Here is a 17,674-nt window from a genome sequence, read left to right as displayed (position 1 = left end):
GTAGAGAGATCCAGAACGAGAAAAACTATGGCCCACACAAATGAAAGAGACGGTTACAATGCTAAGCGTCCTGTCTTTGATGGAGAGAAATTCGATTACTGGAAAGATAGAATTGAAAGTTTCTTTCTAGGCTATGACGCTGATCTCTGGGACATTGTCACAGATGGATACAAACCTCCTGTAACAGATGCTGGAGTTGAAGTTCCCAGAAGTAAGATGACAGATGATCAGAAGCGCGACTTCAAGAATCATCACAAAGCCAGAACGATACTTCTCAATGCCATATCTTACAATGAGTATGAAAAAATCACCAACAGGGCAACAGCTAAAGATATACTCGACTCCCAGAGGATGACTCATGAAGGAAACTCTCAGGTCAAAGAAACAAAGGCTCTGGCTCTAATCCAGAAATATGAAGCCTTCAAAATGGAGGATGACGAAGCTGTAGAGGTAATGTTCTCTAGATTCCAAACACTTATTGCAGGTCTCAAAGTACTAGACAAAGGATACACAACTGCAGACCATGTCAAAAAGATAGTCAAAAGCTTGCCAAAGAAGTGGAGACCCATGGTCACTGCCTTAAAGCTTTTAAAGGATCTGAACAACATTAGCCTTGAAGAGCTTGTCAGTTCACTCAGAAGTCATGAGATAGAACTGGAGGAAGATGAGCCTCAGAAAAAGAACAAATTTGTAGCATTAAAGTCCAGATCTGAAGGGCGCAAGTCTGACAGAAACAAAGCCTTCCAGGCCGAAACAGAAGATGCTGATGACTCTGAACAGGAAGATTCTGATGATGAAGAAGAATTATCCCTCCTGACCAGAAGAGTAAAACAACTCTGGAAAAAGAGGAATAATAACTTCAGGAGACCAAGACCCAGAGGGGATCGATCAGAATCAACCTCAAAAGGTAAAACTAACAAAGATGTTACTTGTTATGAATGTAAAGAAACAGGTCACTACAGGAATGAGTGCCCCAAGTTAAAGAAAGACAGTTTCAGAAAAGAGAGCTTCAAGAAAAATTCCCTCAGAACCAAAAAGGGATTGATGGCTACCTGGGATGATAGCGAATCTGACTCATCAGAATCTGACTCTGATGAACAAGCTAATGTGGCGCTCATGGCTACCACATCCAGGAACACCTCAGATGAAGAATCTGAATCAGAAGAGGTATTTTCTGAACTCTCTCGATCTGACCTAGAATCATGTTTGTCTGAAACTCTCAGCTCATATCAGAAATTAAAACAAAAATTTAAAGCTATAAAAGGAGTTCTTGAAGAAACATTTGAAGAATGTGGCAAACTTGAGAAAACCATTTCAGAACTAAAAGACGAAAACAGATCTTTGACATTAGAAAGAGATGCAACAAAGAAAAATTGCTCAAAACTTGAAGAAGCGTTATCTCAAGCTCCACAAACTTCAAACACAATAATTTATAAATATGAAAAGGCTTTTCAAAAGTTTCTGAAAAATGGGATAGGGAGGAGTATTATGGCATCCATGATTTATGGAGTCAGTCAAAACAATAGAAGAGGAATTGGGTATGATCCTATTGAAGATAAAACTTCTACTAATGACCAACCTAAATCTCCATTCTCATATCACTATACACACGCACAAGAGCAAAAATTTGATAATGCTAGAAAACCCAAAGTGATAAGAAACTCTGGGAAAACTAATCATAAAGGACCCAAAAGACTCTGGGTACCAAAGGATAAGATTGTTTATGTTGCAGATATCTTATGCGGAAAAGTTCAAACACCAGTCATGGTACCTGGACTTTGGATGCTCGCGACACATGACGGGAAGAAAGTCTATGTTCCAAAGCCTGGAACTTAAAGATGCTGGATTCATAGGCTTCGGAGGAGATCAGAAAGGAAGGATCAGAGGCTCCGGAACTATTAGTAATGGTACTCTTCCCTCTATATATGATGTCCTTTACGTAGAAGGATTAACGCATAACCTGTTATCCATAAGTCAATTAAGTGATAACGGTTATGATGTAATCTTTAATCAAAAAACATGTAAAGCCATAAATCAAAACAATGGTTCTGTCCTATTCACAGGCAAGAGGAAAAATAATATTTATAAAATAAACCTTTCTGATTTAAAAGAATAAAATGTGAAATGTTTGATGTCTGTTCACGAAGAGCGATGGGTATGGCATAGACGCTTGGGCCACATTAGCATGAGGAAATTATCTCAGCTAAATAAACTCGAGTTAGTCAAAGGCCTACCTAAGATGAAGTTTTCTTCAGATGCTCTGTGTGAAGCATGTCAGAAAGGAAAATTTTCAAAAACATCTTTCAAAAAGAAAAATATTGTTTCTACCTCTAAGCCTCTAGAACATCTTCACATTGATTTATTTGGTCCTGTGAAAACAGCATCAGTCAATGGAAAGAAGTATGGACTAGTCATTGTTGATGATTTCAGTCGCTGGACATGGGTGAAATTCCTAAAACACAAGAGTGAGTCTCACTCTGTATTCACTAGCTTCTGTTCCAAAGTGCAAAAAGAATTTGACTCTAAAATTGTAAGAGTCAGAAGTGATCATGGTGGGGAATTTGAAAACAAATTTTTTGAGGAATTATTTGACTCTAATGGAATATCCCATGATTTCTCCTGCCCTAGAACTCCACAACAAAATGGAGTTGTAGAGAGGAAGAATAGGACACTCCAAGAGATGGCCAGAACTATTATCAATGAAACAAATGTGGCTAAGCATTTTTGGGCCGAAGTTGTAAATACAGCGTGTTACATTCAAAATAGAATCTCCATTAGACCTATTCTGGAAAAGACTCCCTATGAACTATGTAAAGGAAGAAAACCAAACATTTCATATTTTCATCCTTTTGGATGTTCTTGCTTTATCTTAAATACTAAGGAACATCTGAACAAGTTTGATTCCAAAGCACAAAAAGGTATTATGTTAGGATACTCAGAACGCTCTAAAGGCTACAAAGTATACAATACAGAAACCAAAATTGTGGAAGAATCAATTCATGTCAGATTTAATGATAAGCTTGACCCTGAAAAGTCAAAGCTAGTTGAAAAACTTGCAAATTTGGAGATCACTCTTGCAGGATCTGACGAGAAGATTGATGCTCCAGAAGCAACTGCCAGTCAAATTCCAAAAGGAACTAACTTCCCAGTAATCCCAAAGAAAGCTAAAAGTCGCCTCAACATATCTAAAGAGTTGATTCTGGGAAATAAGGACGAACCTGTCCGAACCAGGTCCACCTTCAAGATCTCTAAAGAAACTCCTCTGGGACTAGTATATATGATCGAGCCTACGTCCTGTGATGAGGCACTTCAAGATGACGACTGGGTTCTATCCATGCAAGAAGAGCTAGATCAATTCACAAAGAACGATGTCTGGGATCTTGTTCCTAAGCCCAAAGGCACTCACGTTATCGGAACCAGATGGGTGTTTAGAAACAAGCTGAATGAGAAAGGAGAAGTCGTCAGAAACAAAGCTCGACTGGTGGCTCAAGGTTACAATTAACAAGAAGGTATTGACTACAATGAAACCTTTGCTCCAGTCGCCAGGTTAGAATCTATTCGCTTACTTGTGTCATTCGCTATAAATCATTCTATCAAATTATATCAAATGGATGTCAAGAGCGCATTCCTTAATGGTTATATATCAGAAGAAGTGTATGTCAACCAACCTCCAGGTTTTGAAAATCCAAATTATCCAGAACATGTCTTTAAACTTAAGAAATCTTTATATGGACTTAAACAAGCTCCCAGAGCTTGGTATGAACAATTAAGTAATTTCCTTCTGGAACATAATTTTATCAGAGGGAAAGTTGACTCCACACTCTTCTGTAAAAACCTTAACAATGATCTCATGATATGCCAGATATACGTTGATGATATTATTTTTGGTTCAGCTAACGCCTCTGTATGTCAAGAATTCTCTGAGCTAATGCAGGCAGAATTTGAAATGAGCTTAATGCAAGAACTAAAGTTCTTTCTAGGAATTCAAATTAACCAAACTTCAGAAGTCACGTACGTTCATCAAAGCAAATACATAAAAGACGTTCTGAAGAAATTTGATATGGCTGAATGCAATTCTGCAGAGACTCCCATGCATCCAACCTGCATTCTTGAAAAGGAAGAAGTCAGTAAAAAGGTTTGTCAGAAGCTTTGTCGTGGTATGATAGGCACCCTTCTCTATCTGACTGCTACTCGCCCTGATATTCTATTTAGTGTTTGTCTCTGTGCCAGATCTCAATCAGATCCTAGAGAAACTCACTTAACAGCAGTTAAGAGAATTTTCAAATATCTGAAAGGAACTCCTAACCTGGGCCTGATGTATGAGAAAACATCAGAGTATAGAGTATCTGGTTTTTGTGATGCAGATTACGCAGGAGACAGATTGGAACAAAAAAGCACATCTGGAAATTGTTAGTTCTTGGGAAACAATCTGATATCCTGGGCCAGCAAAAGACAATCAACCATTGCCCTGTCCACGGCAGAAACAGAATACATCTCAGCATCACTGTGCACTACTTAGATGCTCTGGATGAAGAATCAGTTAGAGGATCTGCAAATCTTCGAGAGTAACATTCCTATCTTTTGTGATAATATTGCTGCCATTTGTTTAAGTAAGAATCCCATTTTACACTCCAGAGCTAAGCACATTGAAATTAAACATCATTTTATCAGAGATTATGTTCAGAAAGGGATAGTAACATTGAAATTCATTGATACAGATCATCAATGGGCCGATATCTTTACTAAACCCTTAGCTGAAGATAGATTCCTATTTATTCTAGAAAATCTGAACATTCAAAATTTCCCTGAATAAAATGTGCCTCTGAAGTAGTTAAATGAGACTCTGATGTAAACACAATGGATTCTGCCTCTGACTCTGATGCTTCTACCAAGATAGAAGTTATCTGAGTTAGAATTCTCCAGGAACCAATCCTTTGGTATTCCTAAAGATCGGATAAAGCAAACACGTGGAGTGCCTTGCGTCTGACCTTGGGACTTCTAGACAGCTGTCTAGCAGTAATCAAGAAACAGTCCCTTGAAATCTCCTCGAGCAGTGTACCAGCTGTTGGGATTAGACATCATTTATGAGTTGTAATCATTTTCCCCCAAAACGTGCTAACTTGGTTTTTGTGCTAAAATCTGATTTGTGTGTCGTTTTGCATGCGCCCTAATTTGGGTATTTAAACACATTCTTTTCACACATTGCACACTTCTCACTCTCACGCACTCTTAAAACCTGAGTTCTCTCAAGGCATTTCTACAAGCAGTTTTTCATCTTCATCTCAGTTCTTCATCAACATCATGGATGCTCAACAACAAGTTGTGTACAACTACTCTCAACAAATGGGTTCAAGCGAACAAGTTCAAAGCTCAAGCAACCCAACAGTTACAGGCGTCACCACAACACCAATCTACAAGGAGCCTCACATTCTTGATCGTGAGCCTCATATTCATCTTGCAACACCATTTCAAAAACTGGAAGTATTATGTGAATCCTTGGTGGATTTTGACAATATGAAAAGGAATGGCATAGACCTCACTGAAGAACTCAACAAACAAGGTTGGGGAAACTACTTTCAACGTCTCTATGGTCCAGTCTACCCAAATCTTGTGAAGGAATTCTGGAGATTTGCATACGCTGACGATCACTTCATTGTCTCCTATGTTCTGGGAGTCAAGATTGTGATAACTGAGAAGGCTATTGCTGCTCTTCTGGGTATGGAAAAGGATGGAGGCAGAAGAATCTACAACATCAATCCCAGGGCAAAATACATATCCCAAGAGATTAACCCAACAATCTTCAAGCAGAACGCAGAAGGCAATCCCTCCAAGAACAAGGAGCTACTTCAAAACCTCCGGGTTTGGCTGAAGATCATTCTGGGTACCATCCATCATCGCCCAACATCAAACTCCTCATACTACATCAACACAGATCAGAAATGCATTTTGTACTGCATTCACAAGGGTCTGAAGCTCTGCCTTCCAGCACTTCTATTCAAGTACCTCAGAGACTCTGTCCGGGATACTAGAAACTACATGAAGCCCAGAACCTACATCCCTCTGGGAAGGCTATTCTCTGACTTTCTGATTGAAAGTCAGCTGGTGGATCATCAGTTAAAGCACAGACTCATGGAGGATGTGGCGATCAACGTTGGAAAACCTATCAACGCCAAGAATCTGAAGAGCATGGGGATTCTGGATAAGGTCAACGTTAGACCTACTCTTGACACTTCTTGAAATGCTTTAAAAGATCAGAGGAAAATTCCCCGTGGTCTATATCTGTTCTCAAAGGAAGAGCCCCGAGATGTAATCCTCTTTTATCTACAAAGTCTGAAGGACGAAGGCGTAGATATCTCAGACTTCCACTTAAGCGATCTACCAGATAAAGCTCCAAACTTCATGAGGCATAAAAGAGGTCCCTCTGAGAAGACATCGCAGGCGAAGAAAGCAAAACTAGGAGAATCCTCCGGATCAAGACCTCCAGCACCTATGCATGAGCCTTCTGGTAAGTCTGTCTCTCCTGCTCCCTCTGCACAAACACACCAAATTGTTTCTTCTATCCCTCAACCAACACCCATATACACTCAATCTGAAACCTTCCCTTCAACCACCAGAACATCTCAGCAACCATCACAAAAATTCAACCTTGCCACCACCACCTTACCCTTATCTGAAGCTGAAAAGCTAAATGAAACCACATCTTCATCCTCTTCCCCAGAATCACCCCCTACTTCATCATCTCATCTGACACAGAATTCTCTGACCCCTCTTCTCCCACTCTAGCCCAACTTCAAACTCAGAACCTTGCCTCACAACAACCACAACAATCTCCACCTGAACCTGAAGTAACCTCACCACCCACAGAACAACCAAACCTAACACCATCTGACGTTCAACCCTCTGACCTAAACACTTCTGACACACCCCCACAAAACACTTCCGCTGAACCACAAACTCTCAACCTAAGCCCTCCCACTTCTTCACCTATACCATTTGAACCACAAAACTCCCTGCCAACCCTAGAGGAAGCAATTATGTTGTTTGCAGGAGCATTAGTTGACAAGGTCAAGTCTCTGACCATCAACTCTGGCATCAGTGGTGATCCTTCCTCTATTAGGACACACTGGTACAGAGTTATTGGCTGGATGACCTCTGAGGCCTTTAAGCTGAAGAACCTCTCTGAGCAAGTCAGAAACGACTTCATCAGAGACACTGAGGCAAGACTACAGGAGCGCTTAGCCAGCGAAGCTGAGGAGCAAGCCAAAAGGGAAGCAGAAGAAAAAGCAAGGCAAGAAGAAATTCAAAGGGTTAAGGAAGCTGAAGCCAAAGCTCTAGCTGACGCTGCTGCTGCTGAAGCTGAAGCAAAAGCTGCTGCTGAAGCTAAAGCTAAAGCCGCTGCTGAAGCTGAAGCTCTCCGTGCTGAAGAACACAACGCTCTGACTCAGGGGGAGTCCTCTACCTTTGTCCCTCTGGTTCTCAAGACTCTTGAGGAACTTCAGAAAGAACAAAAGGAAGTCCGAGCCAGATTGGATCAACAGGACACAGTCAACGCCAACATCCAAAATCTGCTGACCCAACTGCTTCAGAGGATGCCTCCTCCTCCCAACCCTTAGGCACCTAGGATTTTTTTTTGCTTGTTGCTATGTGTTTCTGCTTTTGGCTTTCTGCTGGTTATGCCTTTATCTGGATATATATATTCTTTTCTTTCCTTTATCTTTGCTAAGTCTTTTTGATTCTGACAAAAAGGGGGAGAAATAAAAACAGCTCTGATGAAAACATATCTAAATCCTTCAGTACTCTACAAACATATTATTCAATAAAAATCTATCTAACCCTCTTTGACTCAGATATTTGCAGAAGAGTATCTAGAAACATCATTGCATCGAAGCTCTGGTAAGAACTTCTGAACTCCCAGGCTTATCTCAGGGGGAGCTCACTTCTATCTAATCTGATAAACTCTTATATCTGAATGATTCATCTATCAATTAAGATTGTTTTATCATCATCAAAAAGGGGGAGATTGTAAGAACAAAATTAGTTCTACAATAGATTCCAGGATTTTGATGATAACAAAGGATGAAACCAAAAATGGCACCCTAACGAAATTTCTCTAAGTGTGCAGGACTCTGAACAAGAACAAAGGAATCTGATCACTTTATCAGATACAAAATCTAATCAGATACAAAGTTCTAGAAGATCAGAAGCATCTGAAGAAGAAGCGCGCTCTAGAAGTTCTGACTCTGAGCAAAATAGAATAGCAGGATACCAGAAGCTCTAAACTTCCTCTGGAATCAACTCTGATGATCTAAAAGACCATGACTATCAGAAGCTCTGATGTAACTTCAACACAATCTGAGATTGACAAAGTTAACGTAGATTCTGACGAAGGATCTCCTAATCCAGAAAGAGTAACGGAAACAACAACTTCAAATGGAAAGAAAGTATATTTGGAAAGAAGTTATTCAGGGAGACAAATTGGTTATGGCAAGAAACACAGAAGTAATGGCATTAAACTCTCATCAAAGACAAATATTCTACCATCACTACAACGATCCTTTCACCACTATATAAAGGATGGCATACTTCATTGAGAGACACACCTGAACGCACAGAATATTTTCTATCTTCTCTCTTAGTCTTTCACGAGTTGTTGCTCATACGTGAAAACACTTGCTTGCTCTACTTGCTGTAATATTTGCTTAATCTTAGAAGTACTTTAGATTACAAATTCCTTTTGTTAAATTGAATTTGTTCCTCAAGTGACTCTGCGTAGTCTGTATACTTGGGAGGACTAAGAGATCTTTCTCTTAGACGTTGGTTGTAATAATCTTTCAAGATTAGTGGATTAGGTCCTTTTTGAAGGCGAAATCACCTTGGTCGGGTGGACTGGAGTAGCTTTGTGTTATAAGCGAACCAGTATAAAATCCTGTGTGTTCTTATTCTGCAAAAGCGCTTATTTTCCAAAACAATTCAAACCCCCCTTTCTTGTTTTTCTCACCTTCATTGGCAAGGATCAAACTTCAAACATCAATGCACACTTTCCTTGGAATCCAAGCTCAATTCAGACCATCTGGTATTCATTTGTGGACCTCAAGCAATCATTTCATGGGCTTGTACGCGCCCTTGCACCTTTGCATCACCATTTGCCAAAATTGGAAAGTGATTTGAAGTGTGCAATTATCAACTATTTTGGTTATAAATAAGAAAGATGAATGAATTTGATTAAGGATGAGTTATCCCTTGATCAATTGGGGTTGGTTGTTAACTTCTTACCCCTCCCTTTAATCTTCATATTTTTCTTTCACTCAATGGCCAATGAGTTAAAGTCTTGAGGTTGGTATTGACAAATAGAAGTGTAATCTTCTTTGATCCAAACCAAACTCAACTTGATCCATGATCAAGTGAGTTATTTTGTGTCAAAGATAGATTACTTCTTGGTCAAGCAAATAACCAAAAGTCAATACAAGGCCCTTCTCCTTTTGTTTGGAATGGCAAGTTTATGGAGCTTGGATTACTAGTCATGACCTCTAACTTGTGTTCTTTGCCTATATTCTTATTGACCGGCCTCAGATAGGTGCGACTACTATATTAGTCCACTTACGATTGCTTAACATAGCGATACATTGTCTTATGACAAGCTAACATAACTCTACTAACTACTAAGTTTAATTTGAGTTTTTAAATTCTTGTTATTTACTTTTAATGTCATTTATTTCTTGCTCATTATTCATCTTGATTTTCATCTTGCTCACTTGAGCATATATTTTATGTTTATGTCATTTTTCTTTTGCTCATTTGAGCCCATTATTGTATATAAATATATTGCTATTTTGAGTTGTTTTGTGTTTGCTCTGATGTGAACCAAATTACAAAAGGAGAAAGGACTTAGAATTAGGATTCACCCATGCTTAAAGGAGTTCAAGAGCAACTAGGCCTCATGCCTTTAGAATGCAAAATATGTTGAAGAGCAACTAGGCCTCATGCCTTTAGAATGCTAAAATTCAAAGTTGACCTCAAAGGACTTCTCCTCAAACTTATTCTTTGTCCATTCCCTTTATTATACTGTGAGCTTCTTAATGTGTGCTTTTGTGTGATAGGAAGCTCATATTAAGATTGTGAAAAGAGGATCATTGCCATGAGTAGCCAAGTTAAGAGCCAAACCAAATGGAGATCCTAGGAGCTTGAATTCAAATTATTGATTGCTTATTTTATATGCTAAATCCAAAGGAAATGAGCATCTTGAGTCATCTCTATGACTCCAAGAAAAGGAACTCCAAGGGTTATCTTTCCCCTCTTATCTTTGTATGCTTTAGGAATAGCCTTTCTCTCTTCTCCCCCCTCTAACCAAGCCAAAAATCATTTTCAAAACTTTGACTTTATTTCCAAATTAGAAACCTAGGCCTAAGGCCTTTGACTTTTCAAAACCATTTTCATAAATACTCATTGTAAATAAACTTTAATCCAACTTTGACCTTATTTTGTAAATAAATTTAACTTGTAAATATAACCCATTTCAAGTTGTTTTGTGGTTCCAATGGCCACTTGTTAAACTGTTTTCAAAAACATTAGTCATAGGTTTGAGTTATCATAGTGGTTGATGTAAATCTCACCTCATCCTTAGTGTTGGATTATAAGCCTTCCATGCTTATTATAGGGTTAACCCCTCACTAGCATGTTAAGCCTTCCTCACATGGTGGATTGTTGGTTTAGGTTGAGTTTTCTCCCTTTGATAACAAAAGACCTTAAGGCTTTTGATTAAAATCAATTCACCAATCTTTAAAAATTTTACCACGAACTACGAGGTTTTGATCCTCCTTTGTGATGGTACGTAGGCAATGGGTTCATCCATTCAAACAATAAAATTTGTAAATATAATATATTCTCTTCTTATCCCTCCAATCTTTTGCACAAATCTTTTCATAAATACCAACTTACAACATATATTTGCAAAAAGGGTTCCCTTAGAGTACTAAGGATGTTTTGGGTGCGTAAAACCTTCCCATTTCATAACCAACCCCCTTACCTAGATCTCTAACTTTTTTATTAGTTTTTGATTTGAAAAACTTCTTACTTGGCTTTTTTTCGCTTTTTAGACTTTCCTTTGGATAAATAAAAGTGCGGTGGCGACTCGAATTGTATGTTGACTTTTGGTTTAGTCAATAAACCTAAAGGTAACAAAAACCCCGCTACAGGAAGCAGTGCTCCCCGTAGAGGTTAAGATTCCTTCATTGTGTGTTCTCATGGAAGCCAAGTTGACTGAAGTAAAATGGTGTCAGACCCGGTTCGATCAGTTGAATTTAATTGAAGAGAAGAGATTGACTGCCATGTGTCATGGTCAGTTATATCAGAAGAGAACGAAGAAATCTTTTGATAAGAAGGTCAAACCTTGTGTGTTCAGAGAAGGTGACCTTGTGCTCAAGAAGATTTTGACGTTCAATCCAGATTCAAGAGGAAAATGGACTCCTAATTATGAAGGCCCATATGTTGTTAAGAGTGCATTTTCAGGCGGTGCACTGATTCTTACAACTATGGATGGTGAAGAGTTCACTCGTCCTGTGAACGCAGATGCGGTCAAGAAATACTTCGCCTAAAAATAAAAAGAACAACTCACTAAGTTGAAAACCCGAAAGGGCGGCTTAGGCAAAAATGAGCGTCTCGGTGGATTGAAAACCCGAAAGGGCGATCCAGGAAAAAATTATAGACATAAAACAGAAAAGAATTTCCCGATAAGTTGAGTACCCCACCTTGGGGCAACTTATGCAAAAATTAGGGATTATGGCAAGTAACTGCATTCTGCTGATCTTCAGTAATTTTGAGCACAAGGGTTGACATCAGTTCATCTCCAGCAGCGGTCAAGAGCACAATGGATATTAAGATTTGGTAGAAGGATTAAGGATCATTTGTATTCAATGTAACCCTTTTCCATGTAAATTACCATTTTCAACTTTGTAAAATCCATGGAGTCTTGTCATTTACAGACTACCATTCCAATAAATAAAGTTGAACCTTTATCCAAATTGTTTCTACTCTTATTTTACTTCAGCCAATAGTTTTAAATTTTATTATGATCATTTTAAAATTATTTTTTTAAAAATCAAGTTTTAAAATATATAAGCAAGAACTTTTCCAAAGCAAGTAAAAAGAATATCAACAGCATTTCAGTAAGAAGCAATTTCTTGAGTGCGAAACATCTGAGGTTCCCCAAGCAGTTAACTCTTCGGGTATCCCTAGACGTTTGTGTTGATTCAGTTCCTCAACGGAGTGTTTGATCCCCATTGAAGCTTATTTCTTTTTTCCCAGCTGAGTTGGTTGCGATGCGTCCTTGTCCCTAACAAAGTTTCGGCCTTCCTCGGTGGAATTCGTATTTCCTCAGCAGGTGGATCGTCATCAGGAGATGTTTTGATCTTCCCCAGTAGATCGCTTTGGTGTCCCCACCAATCATCGTATCTTTGATCCTAGTCAGATTTTCCTCCTGGTTTTTGAGCAGCTTTTGATCGTTCCCTAGTAGGGTTGTCTCCCATTTTTATGGTGTTGAACTAAAATTCCCTACATATTGGATGTTCTTTCCTCAGTAGATCTCCTCCGTCTTTCCCCAGCCAGGGTTGAGTCTTTGAGGATGTTGATCTCTCTGTTCTCCAGCAGCTTATCTCCATGATTTGTGGATTGACCGAGGATTGTACTGGTGGTTCAATCTCTTTGCGACACCTCTGTATCCTTCGTGATCGTTTTGTCAACATAATCACCATGTCTACATATGCATATACAATCATATGAATTCATGATTTGCATATCCTGCATTTTCATATTTGATTTGTTTGAGATTTTCATTCTTTGTTATGGCGGTACTTTATCCCCATACCAAATTTGGTGTCTGTCCTCTTTCAATTATAGAGTATCAGCCCCTAAGCACAAAAGACTTTAACCTTTCTCTGTTTCCCCACTGAGTTTGTTTCCTCATGGATGATTGTATTTCAGTTTCCTCCCCAGCAATTTTTTTGGATGGAATTACTCCCCTTGAGTTATATCCTCATTGGGTTGAGTCTTGATTGACCGTTTTCTTTCTAGCTCTTACCTAGATAGATATCTTGGTCCCCTAAGAGTCTATTACCCAGTAACTAGTAATATTCTTCTTGGTTAGTAGTTTGTTACTTCTTGCCCAATACCCGACAAAAGTACCCTTTTTCTCCTCAGCAGAATTCCCAGTGGATCTATTCCTCGAAAAGTATATCCTTGATATGTTCATCCTAACCGGTGACGGATATCTTTTCTTCCCCCATGGAGTCTATCCTTGATATGTTCACTTTAATCCGTGATGGATATTCTTTTTGGTATTCTACCTAGTAAAAAGGTAGTTGTAATCCCTATTTTGTTCCTCAGAGAGTTAATCCTTGATATGTTCATCTTAGTCGATGACGGGTTTTCTTCTCCTTGTTGGTTTTCTACCCAGTAACCGGTAGTTGTAAACCCTATTATTCCCCTTGAGCGGAGTCAATCCTTGATATGTTCACTTTAACCGGTGACGGATTTTCTCTTCTTTGGTATTCTATCTAGTAAGAGATAGATGTAATTCCTATTTCCTCCCCTTTTCAGAGTCTATCCTTTATATGTTCACTTTAACCGGTGACGTATTTTCTCTTTGATTTGGTCTTCTACCCAGTAACCGGTAGTTGTAAATCCTACTTTGTCCCCTCGAAGAGTTTATCCTTGATATGTTCATCTTAACCGGTGAAGGATTTTCTCTCTGACGGTCTTCTATCCAGTTTTCGATAGATGTAATCCCTCTTTTGTTGTTCAGTTGGTATATCCTTGATATGTTCATCCTAACCGATGACGGGTATCCTCCTTAACATTCCCAGGTAAGTCAATCCTTGATATGTTCACTTTAACCGGTGACGGATTTTCTTCCCTGTCGAGTTTATCCTTGATATATTCATCCTAACCGATGACGGATACTCTCACCCTTGGTTTTCTGCCCAGTAACTGGTAGTTATAAATCCTATTTTTGTCTGCAGTTTTCCCCAGCAAGGCTATTCTTACCTAGTAACCGGTAATGAATACTTCCTCCTGGCGGTTCCCAGTGAGTCATCCTTGATATGTTCATCCTAACCGATGACAGATGGTCTCTCTGTCAGATCTTTGTTATCTCCTTACCCAGTAACAGGTAGTAGATAATAGATTTCTCCTCCTCCTGTGTTGAAGTTTATTTATTCCCCAGTTGAGTTGAGTGCGTATTTCCTTAGTGAAATCGTCGTTCCTCTGCATGAGTCGAATGCTTTAATTTTTATCCTGACTTATTCGTATCCCTTGAAGGCGTTGTTTTTGTTTCCCCGACTGAGTCTTTCCATTTATATGGAATTCCTCGAGTCCCCCAGTAGTCTTAAGTCGTAGCCTGGCCTACGCATAAGTCCCTTTTTATCCCCTAGAGTCTCTGTCTCCCCAGTGAGTTTTCCTTATGGAATGCATTATGTTCCTGCGGACTTTCGTTCTCTCTGATTTCTTTTTCCTTTGTGGCAATATTTCCCCACAGAGCATTTGCTTTTACATTCATATCATATGCATCATGAGGTCTCTTAGGGACCAAAATTTGTTTCTCTATGTTGTTATTTAAGCTCATTCTACTGAGTCGAGCCGAAGATTTTAACCTTCACGTCCTCAGTTAGAATGTCCTTAAATAGGGGCAGTTGTAAGACCCCAATTTTGACCCTAAGATCCCTCATGCAAATTCATCATAAGCATTAGCATTGGGATCATGACTTGGTATCCTCCTTACCCCTTTTTATTGGGTTTGCTTTGGGAGAGATCACCAAGCACTTTGTGATTATATCATATTTGTATATTATCTTTTACTAACTAATATACCAAAAATATGTCTTTGCATTTGCCTAATTCTTTTTGTAGGAGGGCGTGATCTCATTGATTCATTGATCATATCTAGGGTTTTGAGACCCTCATGAACAAAGAGTACAACCAATAATTGATGCAAGGGTGGTTATGAACATCATATATGATTCCCAATGGTTACTACATGTTATATTGATCAAGTTTGCTTCAAGAGTTTGAGGGTGATTTGCCTTGGAAACCCTAGTTTGACTGGGTATCTTGAGTAACTTCTCCAAAAAGCTATCTCACCAATTGATCAAATTTCTCATGGGGGACTTCAAATTTCATCATCTTATGCATATATGATCTACCATGAGCCAAGAAAGTCAAGAGAATTGGAAATTAGCAAGTTGGTTGTTGGTGGTTGGCCAGCTGAATTCATCTAATCAAAACTAGGTCTCCCTAGACCCTAGCTCCTACAATGTTCACCATATGAAAATTATTCCTAGATAAAAATTACTCTAAATGACATTCCAAACAACTTTCATGTTAAGACCTAGAGCTAGTTTTTCTTGGAAAATCATTTTCTATGTTGAAACATTATAGGTCATTTTGTCTAAACCCTAATTTAAAAGTCAACTTCCCAAGGCCATAACTTGCTCATTTTTTATGAGATGAAATATTTCCAAGTTGCATAATAAAATTCAATGTGTCTACTTCAACTTTTATGTTTGGAGTGGGAGGCAATTAAACTTTTTTGAGCATGTGATATGAGGTTACATTATAGGTCACTTTTGACCTATACCATTGATCAAGTGATTTTTCCAAAATTAAAAAATGTATAACTCTATCATTTCAAATCCAAATGACATGAAATTGGTGACCATTTTTAAGGTATTTAAGAGATATACAACCTTGATGAAGACACTTTTCTCATTTTAAGCTCCCATAAAAAGTTAAGCAAGGTGGAATATTGAGACATATGGCTTAACACTTAGAAAATTTTTGATATGTCAAATTTTTCCAAACTTCCACCTCAAATTTCTCCAAGTTCCAAACTCCAAATTAAAAAGTGTTGAACATAAAAGTTGTTCCTCTTGGTCTCACCCTTCCGAAAAGCTCAAGTTCATTCATTTTGGATGAGAAATGCATAGGCTGCGCATGGCTTAAACATGTTAATATCATTTGGCATGGATCAATCTTCAAACATCAATGCTCAATTGCCTTGCATTCAACACATCTGATCATTCATTTTGGACTTCAAGCCATCATTTCATGGGCCTATGCGCGCCCATGCACCATGCTATCATCATTTGCCAAATTTGGAAGGTTGAAGAGAGTGTGCAAATATCACTTGAGTCTCCTATAAATACAGCTGCATTTGCTCAGAAATCATACACGCATTGTGCCAGCTTTGAATCTCCATTGAAAACCCTTCACTCTCATAGGACAACCCTGATAAATTCATTTGAACTTTGAGCTTGAATCTCCACTGTTTTGGAATTCAATTCTCCAGGAGTCCATTGCTTCTAAACCCTTCCATTCCTTTCTTGCAAGCAATTGTAGTGAAGCCAAGCACAATTCAGATCAAGATCTAGCAAGTTCAAACCTCCATTGAAGGTAATTTGCATAAATTTTAAACTCTTCGATTCTCTTAAATTGTTGCTCAATTCCATTGATTCTTGAGTTGTCTGAAGTCCTACCAATGTAGGCAAGAAGATTGAGTTGCTTTGAGGCCAAATCGAAGTAACTCAGATCATGAATCTCATTTTTCAATTCCACATATCTCTTAATATATTTGGAATTGGAGGAATTGGAGGTCATATTCGTGCTCGGTGATGTTTTTTCTTTAAGATCATGTCCCTATTTCTTTTTTTGGTGATGGTTCATGTTGACCAGTCCGGTGGAGCTCACCGGAGAAGACAACCAGAGCTTTGGCTCCAGTGATGATGTGTCTTGAGTCTGGGCCACATGATCCATGTTTCACGTTTTAATCTTAATCGTTCCTTGTGAATACCATTGGTGCCACGTGATTGACTTAGGTCTTTGTGGAACGCGTGTTTTGGATCATCAGATATGCCACCTCAATTAATGAGGGAGATATGACGGTCCACGTATTTTAGAATTTTCTAAATTTTATTTTAATTGCATTTTCTTCAATAATTCATATTAAATTCAGTATTGATCCAAAAAATATGGAACTTTCACCAAAAAAATTCAAATATTTTTCTTTTTCATATTCTAAATTAAAATTATTTTTTGGATCATTATTAATATTTTTCATGAATTAATTGATTTTGCATTTGTTTTTAATTGTTTAAAAATATTTTTAAGTATCCAAAAATTATGAATTTTTTTCTCCAAGGTCCTTTGACCTTGTTTGACCTATGATAAATCTCATGGCCATTTATTTGGTGTTTTGATGAGATTTTAGGATTTGGACAAAACATATTTGAATTTAATGCATTATTTTACTATTTTTAATTAAATAAATGCCATTTTAATTGTGTTGACCATTGGTATTGACCTAATTGAGTTTGATTGTTTGTTGTTGGGCCTTGGTCAAGGTTGACTTGACTTTGTCAAGTTAATATCATTGGATTTAGGGGATTGATGGAATGTATATTCCATCTCCCAAAATGAATGAATGATATTAATTTGGTAAAAGTCCTCCTTTGACCAATTTGTGATCTCATTCATCCCCTTCCCTCTTCATCTAATTCCCCTTCTTCATCCATTCATTTCCAATTGGCCAATGACATCTCAAAGTCCTAATGCTAGTTGATTGAAAGATTAACATGAGTATGGATGAGATTAGGCCACACCTTTTGCATATTTTGTGTGTGTGGTATGT

The sequence above is a fragment of the Lathyrus oleraceus genome, chromosome 6 (genome assembly GCF_024323335.1).
Source record: "Lathyrus oleraceus cultivar Zhongwan6 chromosome 6, CAAS_Psat_ZW6_1.0, whole genome shotgun sequence".
NCBI lineage: Eukaryota > Viridiplantae > Streptophyta > Magnoliopsida > Fabales > Fabaceae > Lathyrus > Lathyrus oleraceus.
This window is presented reverse-complemented; position numbering follows the sequence as displayed.